General features: G+C 39.3%; 1 protein-coding gene across 1 annotated transcript in view; it reads left to right on the top strand.

The window, feature by feature from the left end:
• Positions 1-6,444: 6,444 nt before the first annotated feature.
• Positions 6,445-12,294, top strand: part of LOC133457076 (poly(rC)-binding protein 4-like) — a 41,581-nt gene continuing 35,731 nt past the window's right edge. Inside the window, exons 1-2 of the mRNA XM_061735942.1 lie at positions 6,445-6,459; positions 6,632-6,786. The gene's annotated coding sequence lies outside the window, so the exon portion shown is untranslated. The remainder of the gene's footprint in view (positions 6,460-6,631; positions 6,787-12,294) is intronic.

Here is a 12,294-nt window from a genome sequence, read left to right as displayed (position 1 = left end):
GTTAAGCCATGCTTGTGGCTGCAAGGGGCTGAAAGTAGAAGAGAGATGCTCATTGGTGATTTCGCATTGGTGCCACCTCATGTTTCACTGCCCTTCACTGTGAGGGGTATTTGTGAAGCTTGAATGCTTTCAGACAAGCAGGAATGGCGTTCACTGTGGTCGGCAAAGCAAGTGGGTGTCTGCAGCTGATTGCAGCTCAAGCAGGGCTTTTATGAAGTTTGATCACCATCTAATTTTCAGCTCTATTTAATTACAGAAAATATGATGCAACAAAGAAAACGTATCTGAGGCGTTTGGGCTTAACCAGCACTAATTAGAAATGATTCAAACACCGATGCATATCCCCTGGGAATAAAACCAAATCTTTGAAAATTATGTCCCAAATCTTACAAAATTCCCTCTCTCTCTCTTTCCCACCAGGGTCTGTGGCAGAAATACACCCACGCGAACACAGGGAGAAAACTTTGATCGATTTCTGTGCAGCCGACTGCGTTTACACCACTTCATTGTTCGTGACACTTGTATTAAAGCAATCACAGCTCCTTCACCCAGGTGATGGCGCTGTCATACGCGACAATACACCTTAAACATATCAGCTTGACTGATAGCTGGCGTCAGCGTGACCACATACCGAACCCAGCCTCAAAAAAACAAGTAATAGATACATTTGTCCACATGTCCAAAACCTACAAGTGTCAGTACAAAGCCCAGAGAATTTAAGACGTTGTTGTTTTGCGTAGAGCAACATGATGTCACTGTGATGCCAATTTCCTGCAAAACACATAAGCAAATGAAACGTGTTTGATACCGCATACCTTCCTTCAGATTGCCGTGATGGAAAAGCTTGCTAGCTTAAAGATTTTGATTTGTACCCACGCAGCTGTATATCCACTGATTCCACGGTAAGATGTCTTGAGGGTGGAGTGGTGGTAGTTGGTGGGATGAGCAGTTCAGTGTCTGGGATCTCATATAGCTCCAAACCATTCAAAACCTCCATCTTCTCCAAATAACACTTTAGTTGATAACCCATAGTAAGCCACTTGGATATTTGCCTGTTTTTCTCCCATGTTTATTTTTGGGCTTTATTCACTTGTCTTCTCCGTTACTGTCCACATCTGTAGCTACCAACATTGCTGTCAGGACAGGCAATGCAATGGGTGTTCCTAAACTTCCTGAACAACACAAGATTCCTGATTAACATTTGTGATGCATGAGCTTTGGACAATAGGATGATACCTTATTCATCAAAACTAAAAACATTTTATGGCCCAAAGATGTAGTCATCTAAGTTTTTTGAGCTTTTATTGTTTTCGATTTTGCTTTGTGGACCAACATACACTCCTCCCAAATTGAGGGAACTCTTGATAGTCGTAGTATGACATCAAGTCAGTGGAGCTTCAAGTAATCAATTCTTCAATATACATCTAATTATGATAATTGAAAGATCATTCTGATTCCAACTGGTCATTAATGTACGTAACCATTTGTGCAAAATGTGCATGAGTGCATTTCAGTCAGCCATGAGCTAAGGTTTTTTTTTGCTTTTGAGCAGTGTAGATATTACACTGGTGGTTGCATTTTCTCAGCAGGGTAGCTTAGAAATCACACAGCACCTCCTACTGTTTGAAAGACACCTTCTTGGTCTGAAACTGTTTAACATAGACACAGCGGGATGTTCAGTAAAGCTCTGAAGTGCCTGACTCACATGGTGCACCTGCGTAGAAAACTCTGTATTGCCTCTTTGTGAGGCGGTAGATTGACCTCTCCAAAGTGTCTATAAATACGACATCATGTATTTCTCCAGCATAAAGGTCTGCTGTGGCGTTTTCCACTCAGAGGCACCCTATTGATGATAGCTGTTTTATGTGTAAGGTTTCATTGCTGTCTAGTGGCAGTCTCCATCCCCACATAACATTCCCTGGTCACCCACATCCACACACTCACTTCTTTTTCATGTACAAAATGTTACATGACTTTTTTTTAGAGGTATAAATGACATGTGTTAAGGTCAAAATCCCACTGTGATCATGTTAAAAAACAATCATGTCTTTAATTCCCACCATCTCTTTACATCTCTGTGTATAGAAGCCACTTCTGAGGGAACGCTTAATCTTTGGTCTGCTTCAGTCTTACACAGTTTATTTCTAAAAAAAAAAAAAATAAATAAATAATAATAATAATAAAAGGGTGTTATAACTTACAAACCAGAATTCATGATATGGAGTTGATGGGGGCTGTCATTTATGGATCCCATGTGGGTTTATCCACAGCTCCCATAGTAGCCCTGCGTGTTTTTGCCTGTCTGGAAATAGAGTGGGATCCAACTGAGTGATTGGTTAACGGGCGAGCAACTATACAGGACCCACACAACGTCCTCTCTTCTTTCCCAGTCTACTTGTATTCTGTGTGAACACTATACTGTATATTTGACCCTCGTAGGCCTCTCATTTGGCACCCATAATACTGAAACCACATGGGACCCATGCTTTTCGTCATTTCAGACCTAAAAAAACACTTTTAACTCAGATTGGGCCCTTTAGATAAAAGTACATATATGACACTGTGAAGGTACAATGGTGGTCTTGCTATGAAAATGTACTAAAATAATTTTTAATAAATCAAGAAAAAAGAATCAAGAACGTGTAAAAAGTAAAGCTCAGTGCAGAAGAACATCCTGCATGTCTTTATAAGGTTACTATCTCTCAGATTCATGTAAAATCAGATTTGTATTGTCATAACTGTTTAAATTGAAGCAAACTTTTAAGTATCTTACTTACAATAAATCAAAATCTGAATCAGAATCAGACTCAACTTTATTGGCCAAGTTTAAACATTGCCCGACAAGGAATTTGACTCCAGTTATTTCGCTCACTGTACCCAGATTTAGAAAATAGCAAACAGTAAATAAACAAATGGGGACTTTATTAACATATATACAATTAAAAAACTGAAATGTTTCATAATGTACAAATATGATGATTATCTATAGTATTTGGTCAATTTTAGGTAAAAAAAAAATTTTAAATGGCAACAAATGCCTTAACGAGTGCTGTAAATGTTTATTGAAGTTCTTTGTAAATAAGCTGCTTATGTTTCTGGTTTGTATGAAGCATGTTTTAGCTCGGTTTACAACAAAATAGCAAAAAAAAACTTTCATTTGTAAAGTGATGAAATACTGTAATGTAAAGAATTGGATTTGATAAATAAGCTTGAAAAGAAAAGCACAAGCAGGTTCAATTTGTACCAAAGTGTATTTTTGTTAATGTACTGATGTCTTCCCACGGCCGTATTCACGTTGCTTTTCTCCTCACACCAGCTCTTCCTGCAGGTGTCTCCCAGTTTTATATCAAATCAAGTCAGATCAAACTTTATTAGGGTCTGAGCACTTTTTTTTTTCTCGTTTTTATTTTTATTTTTCCGACGAAATGAGGGCCTTTTTGCCCCCTGGCGAAAAAAAAGCCAGGGCTGTAGTGCAGGACTCCCAAGCGACCCCGAACAGGGCGATCCCAACAGCAACGACCCCACAGGCCAAGTAGGCATGTTCCCCTGTGTGGAAGATCCCCATGAGGAAAAAGCACTGGAGTTAACATATGAAAAAGAAAATCAACATTAAAATAAACGTAAGAACACCTTATTCCAGGTATTTTCTCTATTCTTGACATTAAACACACACACACACACACACAACCAAACACTCATTTTATGAAAAATATCTCAGCATATTTTTGGGAATCATTTTTTTAAAGACAAAATTATGCAATTTCTGTCTTCTAGCTTGGCATGTGTAGCAACTCATAATGTAATAACTGCTCATAATGTAATAACGGCTCATAATGTAATAACTTAAATGTAATAAAAGTTCATATTGTAATAATCGGCTCATAATGTAATAAAATCATGAGCGCATAACGTAATAACGGCTTTGCGCATAATGTAATAATGTAATAATTTATTACATTATGAGCCTTACTGCCGCCGCTCATAATGTAATAACAGCTCATAATGTAATAATGGCTCATATTGTGAGAAAACAGCTGCATTATCGTAATTTTTACCTCTTAAAGGTGCAAATAAAGCAAACAGCATGGGTTTTTAGGTAAATTAGTGAAACCAAGTATGTAATAGTAATTGCATTCTCACATTTTATTATGTAAGATTTACATGGTTCTTTGATGCACTTCTCATTCTTGCACAAGTTCCAAAATAAATAAATTGAATGAATATGTTATGCTACTGGCCCTGCGATGGACTGGAGACCTGTCCAGGGTGGATCCCTGCCTCTTGCCTGAAAATTAGCAGGGATAGGATCCAGCAGACCCCCGTGACCCTGCAGAGGATAAAGCGGGTATAGAAAATGGATGGATGGATGGATGTTATGATACAGTACTTGTACCATGTATTTAACGTAAGCAGTAGGCAAATAATGCTTAAAAGTATTTATTAAAGCTAGGGTCTACAATTTTACATATTGTAAATTTTTATTAAAATCATTTAGAAGGTTGTTATGGCCCAATAGTGTTACCTATGAAATATGATCAGGAAAAAGAACCAGAGAAAAAACAATTCTTCTAGCTGCTGTAATCCGGAAAAGAAGCCAACCAATAGGCGCTGTTCGGCACGAACGGTGCCTTTAAAAAAAACTGAATATTATAGACCCTATAGCTTTAAATTGGCAGACCAACAATAAAAAACAGCAACATTTTGACTGGGAGGACCTCATCAGGTTGTATGGAAGGAAAGAGTGTTCACTTACTTATTTGAAAAGACCAATGTGTTTTTATTGTAGAAGTTATTGTGTCCTGCATTTATTGTAGCAATAGTAAACAAAGAAAATGCTCTTTTAAACTACATGAACTACAGCCCCCCTCCTTCTTCCCTAATCCACCCTCTTGTCCTGGCAGCTTTTGAGTTGGTTACTGTAGTGCCACCTATGTACAAATCATAGTCAAACACAGACTTCTGCCCATAAGTCCATTCTTGTCGTCAGTGTGTGCTATATTGTGACCTTTATACCATGGACTTGACCTATAGGGGATGATGCGTTAAACAATAAGTCTTCTCTTCCTGTTAATGTGGCCCGCTGCGTATTGGGGGCAGAGTTATATGGCATCTAAGTTGGCCAATGCGCCACCACATGTCGCAGAAATTGTGTGATCCTGCTGACAGACAGACACACACAGAGGTAAAAGTATTTCCTTCCACCCGTGCAGGAATGGCAGAGGTAAAAATGATGATAATGCAACACTTTTCTCACAATATGAGCCGTTATTACATTATGAGCTGTTATTACATTATGAGCTGTTATTACATTATGAGCCGTTATTACATTATGAGTTGTTACAGGTCCCACCTGGCTCAACGTTATACAACTTACATAATAAAATGTGAGAATTCAATTACGATTAAATAATACTTGGTTTCACTAATTTAGTTTAGTAATGCACCGAAACCCATGCTGTTTGCTTTATTTGCACCTTTAAGAGGTAAAAATTATGATAATGCAGCTGTTTTCTCACAATATGAGCCATTATTACATTATGAGCTGTTATTACATTATGAGCGGCGGCAGTAAGGCTCATAATGTAATAAGTTATTACATTATTACATTATGCGCAAAGCCGTTATTACGTTATGCGCTCATGATTTTATTACATTATGAGCCGATTATTACATTATTAACTTTTATTACATTTAAGTTATTACATTATGAGCCGTTATTACATTATGAGCCGTTATTACATTATGAGTTGCTACAGCTTGTAATTGTAAAAAGAATACCAATTACTGATATTATTGGTAAATCATAAAATAAACACAAAACACGCAGCCCAAATCATGCATAAGATGAGACGTCAAAGAAAATATATGCAGTCGGAATGAATAACAACAAGCTACAATGCACAACCCCTCCTGTTCCTTCATGACAGAACAACTGCAATATAAAGAGAACGACACTAGATGGCTCCATAGGACTGAAAGTTACTGATTTGAAACCAACCCCTTCAAAAGGAAATCAAGAGATCAGATTTCACGGTTAAACCATCAAGTCTAATTGGACCGCTATTGTATTGAATTGTGCGTTTAAGATGTGTTCCAAGATTGGGTTGTTTTTGGTTTCATTATTTTTTTTATTTATAGCCTAATTCATGTAACAACATGGCTATTTCAAAGGTGTGCTGATAGAGACTATGACTTGTAGTTGCTTAAGTTTGTAAACATGTGATAGATTATAATTTGTCATGATGTGGCAAAAAATTATTAAAAAAAATAAATAAATAAGACTAGAGTCCGGATGTAGGCAAATTGGCTGAACTCTCCGAGTTCTGCCAGGCTTTCCCGCACGGAGTCTCCGTGGTCGTGTCCGTGCCAAGCTGCGTCGCGACGCACAGCAGAAGCGCACCGCGCTCACGGATCGCTCCTGCGGGGACAGCAGGAATCACAGCACTCGAGGCGTGGGTAGTAAGAGATTGCAGAACAGAAAGCAGCTGAATCAAGATATTTTATTGTACACCATTTATCTGTTTATTCGCCCGGAGAGCACTCTCCCAGGGGATCTCTGTTTAGTTGTGATTGGGGTGTGATCGCATCTGTGTGTGTGCCTGCGTGTGTTTTTCCTCTGCTCCGCGCACAGGCGCCCTGCACTCCAGTCTGCTGACACACCGGGAGGACAGGCAGCGCTACACCTCCGTGCCACAGGACTATATGTGGATACACAGGCTGATCAGCAGAGATCTATGGGGATAGTTTAATGGGAACTGCAGCCTACGACCTCTTACATGAAAACAGGTAAGTGAAACAGCGTTGTGTTTTTGTTTTTCTTTGGAAACGCACGGTTTTGGACAAGATGTTGCTGCAACTTCAATCGCTCCAATAGATGACATTCTTTTGGATCTCCCAACGAGATCTCTTCTTTTATTTCTCGAATTACATCAAATGTGACACATGTATATGAGTCAGTTACTACTGTTGACGTTAGATATAGCGATGGGAGGGGAAAGCCGAATCGTGTATTTTAACTTTGTAAGGGATATCGTTATGTAAATACGACAAGTCCTTGTTTTTTTGCGTATAAACTCAGAAGTGCGTGGGGTGAAATTTTTTGTCTGATGTGTGGAACTGAATTAATGACGTTGGGTTTATAAATCTTGCACATGGCAGAATAAAGCGTCGAGATGAGCAGGGGACAGCTGAGGAGACAAATGGTCTCTTGTGTTTTATGGTAATAGAAGCGGAGCCCAGCACAAAGATCGTTCTCTACACCCGTACAGTGGGCGCCTGCTCGGTGCTGAGGCAGCGGGAGTGTGACAGCACCATTATTCACCAAGATGTCTAATTGCGCCAGTATTACACCATACAGAAGAACTGTCCTGAACTAAGGCCAAAATGTAATGCAGATGGAATCTGTCTGGACACGTGCTTTCTTTACTTTAGTTATTAGAAATAAGAACAAGTGGTTACATTTAGGCAGCTGTAAAAGCAGTCCAACAATACTACAGCAGAGTGTCTGTACTCTCACACAGACAGTCTTTTGTCCCCCCCTTTATTTTCCAGCACAAGCATACTAATTCTTAATCATGCTGTATGAACTGCTTTTGATATATAAAAAAAATCCTCTTTTACTTCCAGTTTTATTTACATTTCTTCTGCTTGCACCAAAATCTTATTGTTTTTGCAGAACAATAACCGTAAAACAGAAAAAGGATGGTCCTCAGACAGTTCAATACAATTGAAACAATTAACAAAAACATCTGCGTGTGAACTTGCTGACCAAATCAGTAAAACATGGCTCTTGCAGACTAAAAATGTTTACGCATTTAATTTGTAGTTTTAAGGGTTACCCATTCAAACAAAAGTAGATACAGACAGAACATAATTATAGTTTTGCACGTCAAATTTTGGGGAGAATTTAGTTGTAGCCTACCTAATGCACTGTATGGGAGTTTCATGGAAAACAATTCAGAATTATCTTCCTGAGCACACAGTGGAGATCAATATGGAATAGAATTGTATTCTGTGTGTGTGTGTGTGTGTGTGTGTGTGTGTGTGTGTGTGTGTGTGTGTGTGTGTGTGTGTGTGTGTGTGTGTGTGTGTGTGTGTGTGTGTGTGTGTGTGTGTGTAAAGAAGAGGGCATCTGCTTGAGTGCAAACGCACTATTCCTGGCAACTGAATGTACAATTTGGCTGATGTGAGGCAGACCTAACTGCGAGAGCCATTCCAGAGGGTACAATGTCAAGCCATCATGTTTTGCTGATTCTTTATCCAGATTCAATTCCTTAATGCACTCTGAGAGTCAGAGATCTAATAAGAAGTGGAAGAACATCTTCAATAATGAAACCCCACCTGCATCTCTGCTGCAGAGTAAGGGCCAGGGCTGAGAGGCTTCATAAATAACAGAAGCAAGACCTGACGTGTGCTCCTCCGACTGGGAACTGCCAATAATCCGTCTCATCTAGTAAGATGCTGTTCTTGCAGAGTGAAAGGATAGCGAAAAAAAAGGTTTTAGTTTGCAGTCATCAAGTAAATGTTGCCCAGTGCAGCAGCTTTGTGGAGATCATGGATGTACAATCACCTTTTACTGTCAAGAAGAGTGAAGTCAGATTGCCCCTGGATAATTTAGACCAAAATACAGCAAAGCATCACTATTTGTAGTTAATACAGCTAGGCTCCCCACCATGCCCCTGAAGAGAACGGAAGTGGGGATGGATGGATTTTATTGTGCTTTTTGGCTCTCTATTTTATGAGGAAAATGTATCATCATCTTGAATCAGGGGCCTAGTTTTTGTGTTGTTGTCACATGAGCATTGCTTGTGATTCAAATTAATTTTTTCTCAGTGTTTGAGCTAAATCCCCTGTAGTAATTAACATGCATTTGAGTAATTAACCCATACATGTCACTATGTGATAACTACAGACTCATGTGCGCCTTTTCCAGCTTTATTGGTTAAGTTTTGCTTTGGGCTCACCATCCTTATGTGTTACCACAAACACTTGTTGATTTGCAATTCCAGCTTCTGAGAAGAGAAACAGTGCAGATTCGTTTGCTCTTGTGAAAAGAGGCATTTTCTTGGGAATCACAATGTGACCCTGGTCTGAGGACAGATCCAGTGGCTGACAGAGCTTCAGGCTGTCACAGTTATGAAAAGACAGCACTGTATTTAGCTGTGCAGATTGACCCAGCAGGCCTTGTGACACTCCTGTTGTGTCTCGCTAAGAGTCTCATGAGCATGGTTTATTTAGTTCAGAAGTTAGCCTCAAAGAGGCACTTTCATGGTGCCTGTTCTGTACAAAGAATGGGAAAGGAAGCAATGTGAGGTATATGCTAACCACACGACTCAAGAAAGCAAGTCCTGCACTTCAAAAAGAAGGGAAAAAAAGAAAAAAATTGGCCATCTGCATCTGTGTGTGTGCGTGTTGTCTTGTATTGTGCCTGTGGAGAAAAGCTTTTTATCCCTTTTCAGCTGGCAAGTACCTGAAATATTTAACAGGGACTGTACTATTTTTGGGTGTGTGCTCGTTTTTTCTTTTTTTTTGAGGCGCTTATGTAATGTGTAGTTTCAATTCAACATATACCGAAAGGTTTTACACCCAGTAACACACTTTTAAATCCTCATAATGATGGTAAAAGCTTAATTTTGCAACGGAATAAAGAACAAAGTAAAGTTGAAATGTATGACTAAAATGGAGGAAGAACTCCTGCGCCATCTGTCCCTTGATTGATTTAATACAGTGTCTTATGTCACAAGTAAGCAAGGCCACTCCAGATCATCTCGGGTTCCTTGTTTCTAAGAGATATTGATCAGCCCTCCCCCCGAACTGTCTCCATCTCTTCTTCTTACCCTCTCGATTTGCCTCCCATTTCTGTCTCCCTCTCACCTCTCCTCTCTCCTCCGAGGTGTCAGATTCTCTGACTCATGCCCTGGTGTGGAGGATGGGAGGAGAGCAGGGATGAAAGAGAAGAGAGAGAAGTCATTTTGCAGATAGAGAGTGACCTTCATCCAGTAAGAGGGATGGGATAAAAGCTGGAGTTAATGCCCTGCCAAAGTGTATTCTCCACTGTGCCAGAAAAACCATTGAGGATTGATATATGGAGCCAACTGTGATAGTAAAAAGCATGCCATTGTCAGGCAAAGCAAGTGATCAGAAACGATTGTAGTTGTGTGAAGAGTGACAAACACTCTTGAGAAGTCAGATCATAACTGCATCACACAACCTCTGAAATCGCATGAAACAATCTTTCTATTTGCAGATGAATTTGTAACTGAGAGCTTACTGACAACTGTGTAGCGTGCCCCCCGAACTAAAGCCAGGATTAATTCAGGCTCAGAGTGCCACCGTGCGTCTGGATGCAGAGGCCACTTGGGAGATAACAATTGACAGCAGAGAAAACGTAGTCCAGTAAGGTTCATTATCCACGTTTTTGTGTTGTTGAACTCCCACTGGTAATAATGAGATGAAAGAAGGGACTCGGTTTTACCTAATGAGAGGATGGGGTCCTTCACGGAAGCAGCAGCATCAAGAATTGATCAGTGCTTTTTCAAGGGTATTTATGCTTGTTAATAACCACTGAGCGAGAAGTGGCCAAAGCAACTAAAGCTGCTTCATCCTGATGGCTTAATAGAGTCTGCTCATTGGGCTGTTGTTCATCGATGGCTTGATTCTGCCAAAGAAGTTGATTTGTGTCTACTCTCTATAAACAACTTGAGTTTAAACTGCTGTGATGAGAAGAAGACTTTCATATCATATCATGGATTTTGTTTCCTCATCTCAACGATGCATAAGAACTGTGTCTCATCCGTGTATTTTGTGGAATGGTTGTTTATAATAAATGAAAACTTTATTTATTGAATATAAAACAAACAGTCCAATATATATGTTGGATAATGAATTGGAAAAGTTCATAACTAAGATCCCCATTTATAGCCTTACAAAGTTTCAAATATGTGACATCAGTAAGAAAAACCACACAGTTATGGAAGGCATGTAATTTTGTTCTCAGGCTTTGAATTATGGGCTAAGTTATATGCTTTTTTTCAGGGTTGATTGTAAAGTGCCCTGCGATGGACCAGCAGCTTGTTAGGGTGCACCCTGCCTCTGGCTCAGTGACAGCTGGGACAGGCTCCAGACCCTCGTAATATGACCCTGAATAGGATGAAGTGGGTATTGAAAATGGATGTCTGGATGAGTGCAATAATAAGAAACATTATACATTTTAGGGTCAGTTGAGTGTCACAGTTTTTGTTATTCTAGATGTTTTACCAATATACAGAACTGGAGGAATGTAATTAAAACTGGCATAAAGATTTTCTATAATCATTTCACTTCTAAAGAGGAGACATAATTCAGGAGTTATAGCTCCATAGCTTTTCAGTGACTCAAATTTAATTGAAGATATAAACATGACATTTTCAATGCTTATGACAAATGTTTGTTGGCACCTACTAGCTGTAATGGACATCGCCGAAGAATAGATTTTCTTGTTTACGGTTCTTGGCCAGGTATTGAGCTGTCTTCAGTCATTGTTTTCCTTGAGGATAAAACGCATGCTTTTATATTGAAATTGTCCTTTTAGAATACTCCACCACTTTACCTTGAGGAACATACGGGTTGGTTTTTCAGTTATTTACGCACTCTTCTTTTTCTGTCTAAATGCACACTGACAACATTTCCCTATATGCTTTACGATTCTTCCGGCTGCTTCTATCGTCTATAAACAATAGTAATCCAGTGATGTTGGAAGCGCTGTATGCTCCTGTCATCACATGTCCTCCACATGCTTTACAGGTGATTTGGCTTGTTGCATTAAGAATTTGTTGGATTGCATCTTAAGGGTTCTAAGCAGGAACTTCCACATGGAAATTCACTTAAATAATAATATAACAATCATGGGGCACATTTTGACTTAATTGTCCTGTAAACCAAAATCCCATAATTATAGAGAATGACATTACTCATTACATACATTTAAAAAACCCTACAGAGACCTGCAGAAGATAGCCTAGAAGATTGATGGATGGATGGTATATTAAGTGAGTTCTCTGCAGAGATCTTGGAATTCATAGTGTAATTCAAAATTCAAAATTCAAAGTTTAGAGGTGAAATAAGCACCTTGCTGTGAGGTGTGGCATGTTATCATGCTGCAGAGATTGCTGTTGTCAGGGAATGCTGTTGCTATGGCAAGAGGGCTGTTTAATGGGAGATTGTGATTGGTATACAGCCATGTTTTAATGAGTGAAGTATGTCAAAATAATGTCTACATGTACTACGCCAGGACTCAGTGTTTGTGTTATTCATTTG

The sequence above is a fragment of the Cololabis saira genome, chromosome 12 (genome assembly GCF_033807715.1).
Source record: "Cololabis saira isolate AMF1-May2022 chromosome 12, fColSai1.1, whole genome shotgun sequence".
Classification (NCBI taxonomy): Eukaryota; Metazoa; Chordata; class Actinopteri; order Beloniformes; family Belonidae; genus Cololabis; species Cololabis saira.
This window is presented reverse-complemented; position numbering and strand designations above follow the sequence as displayed.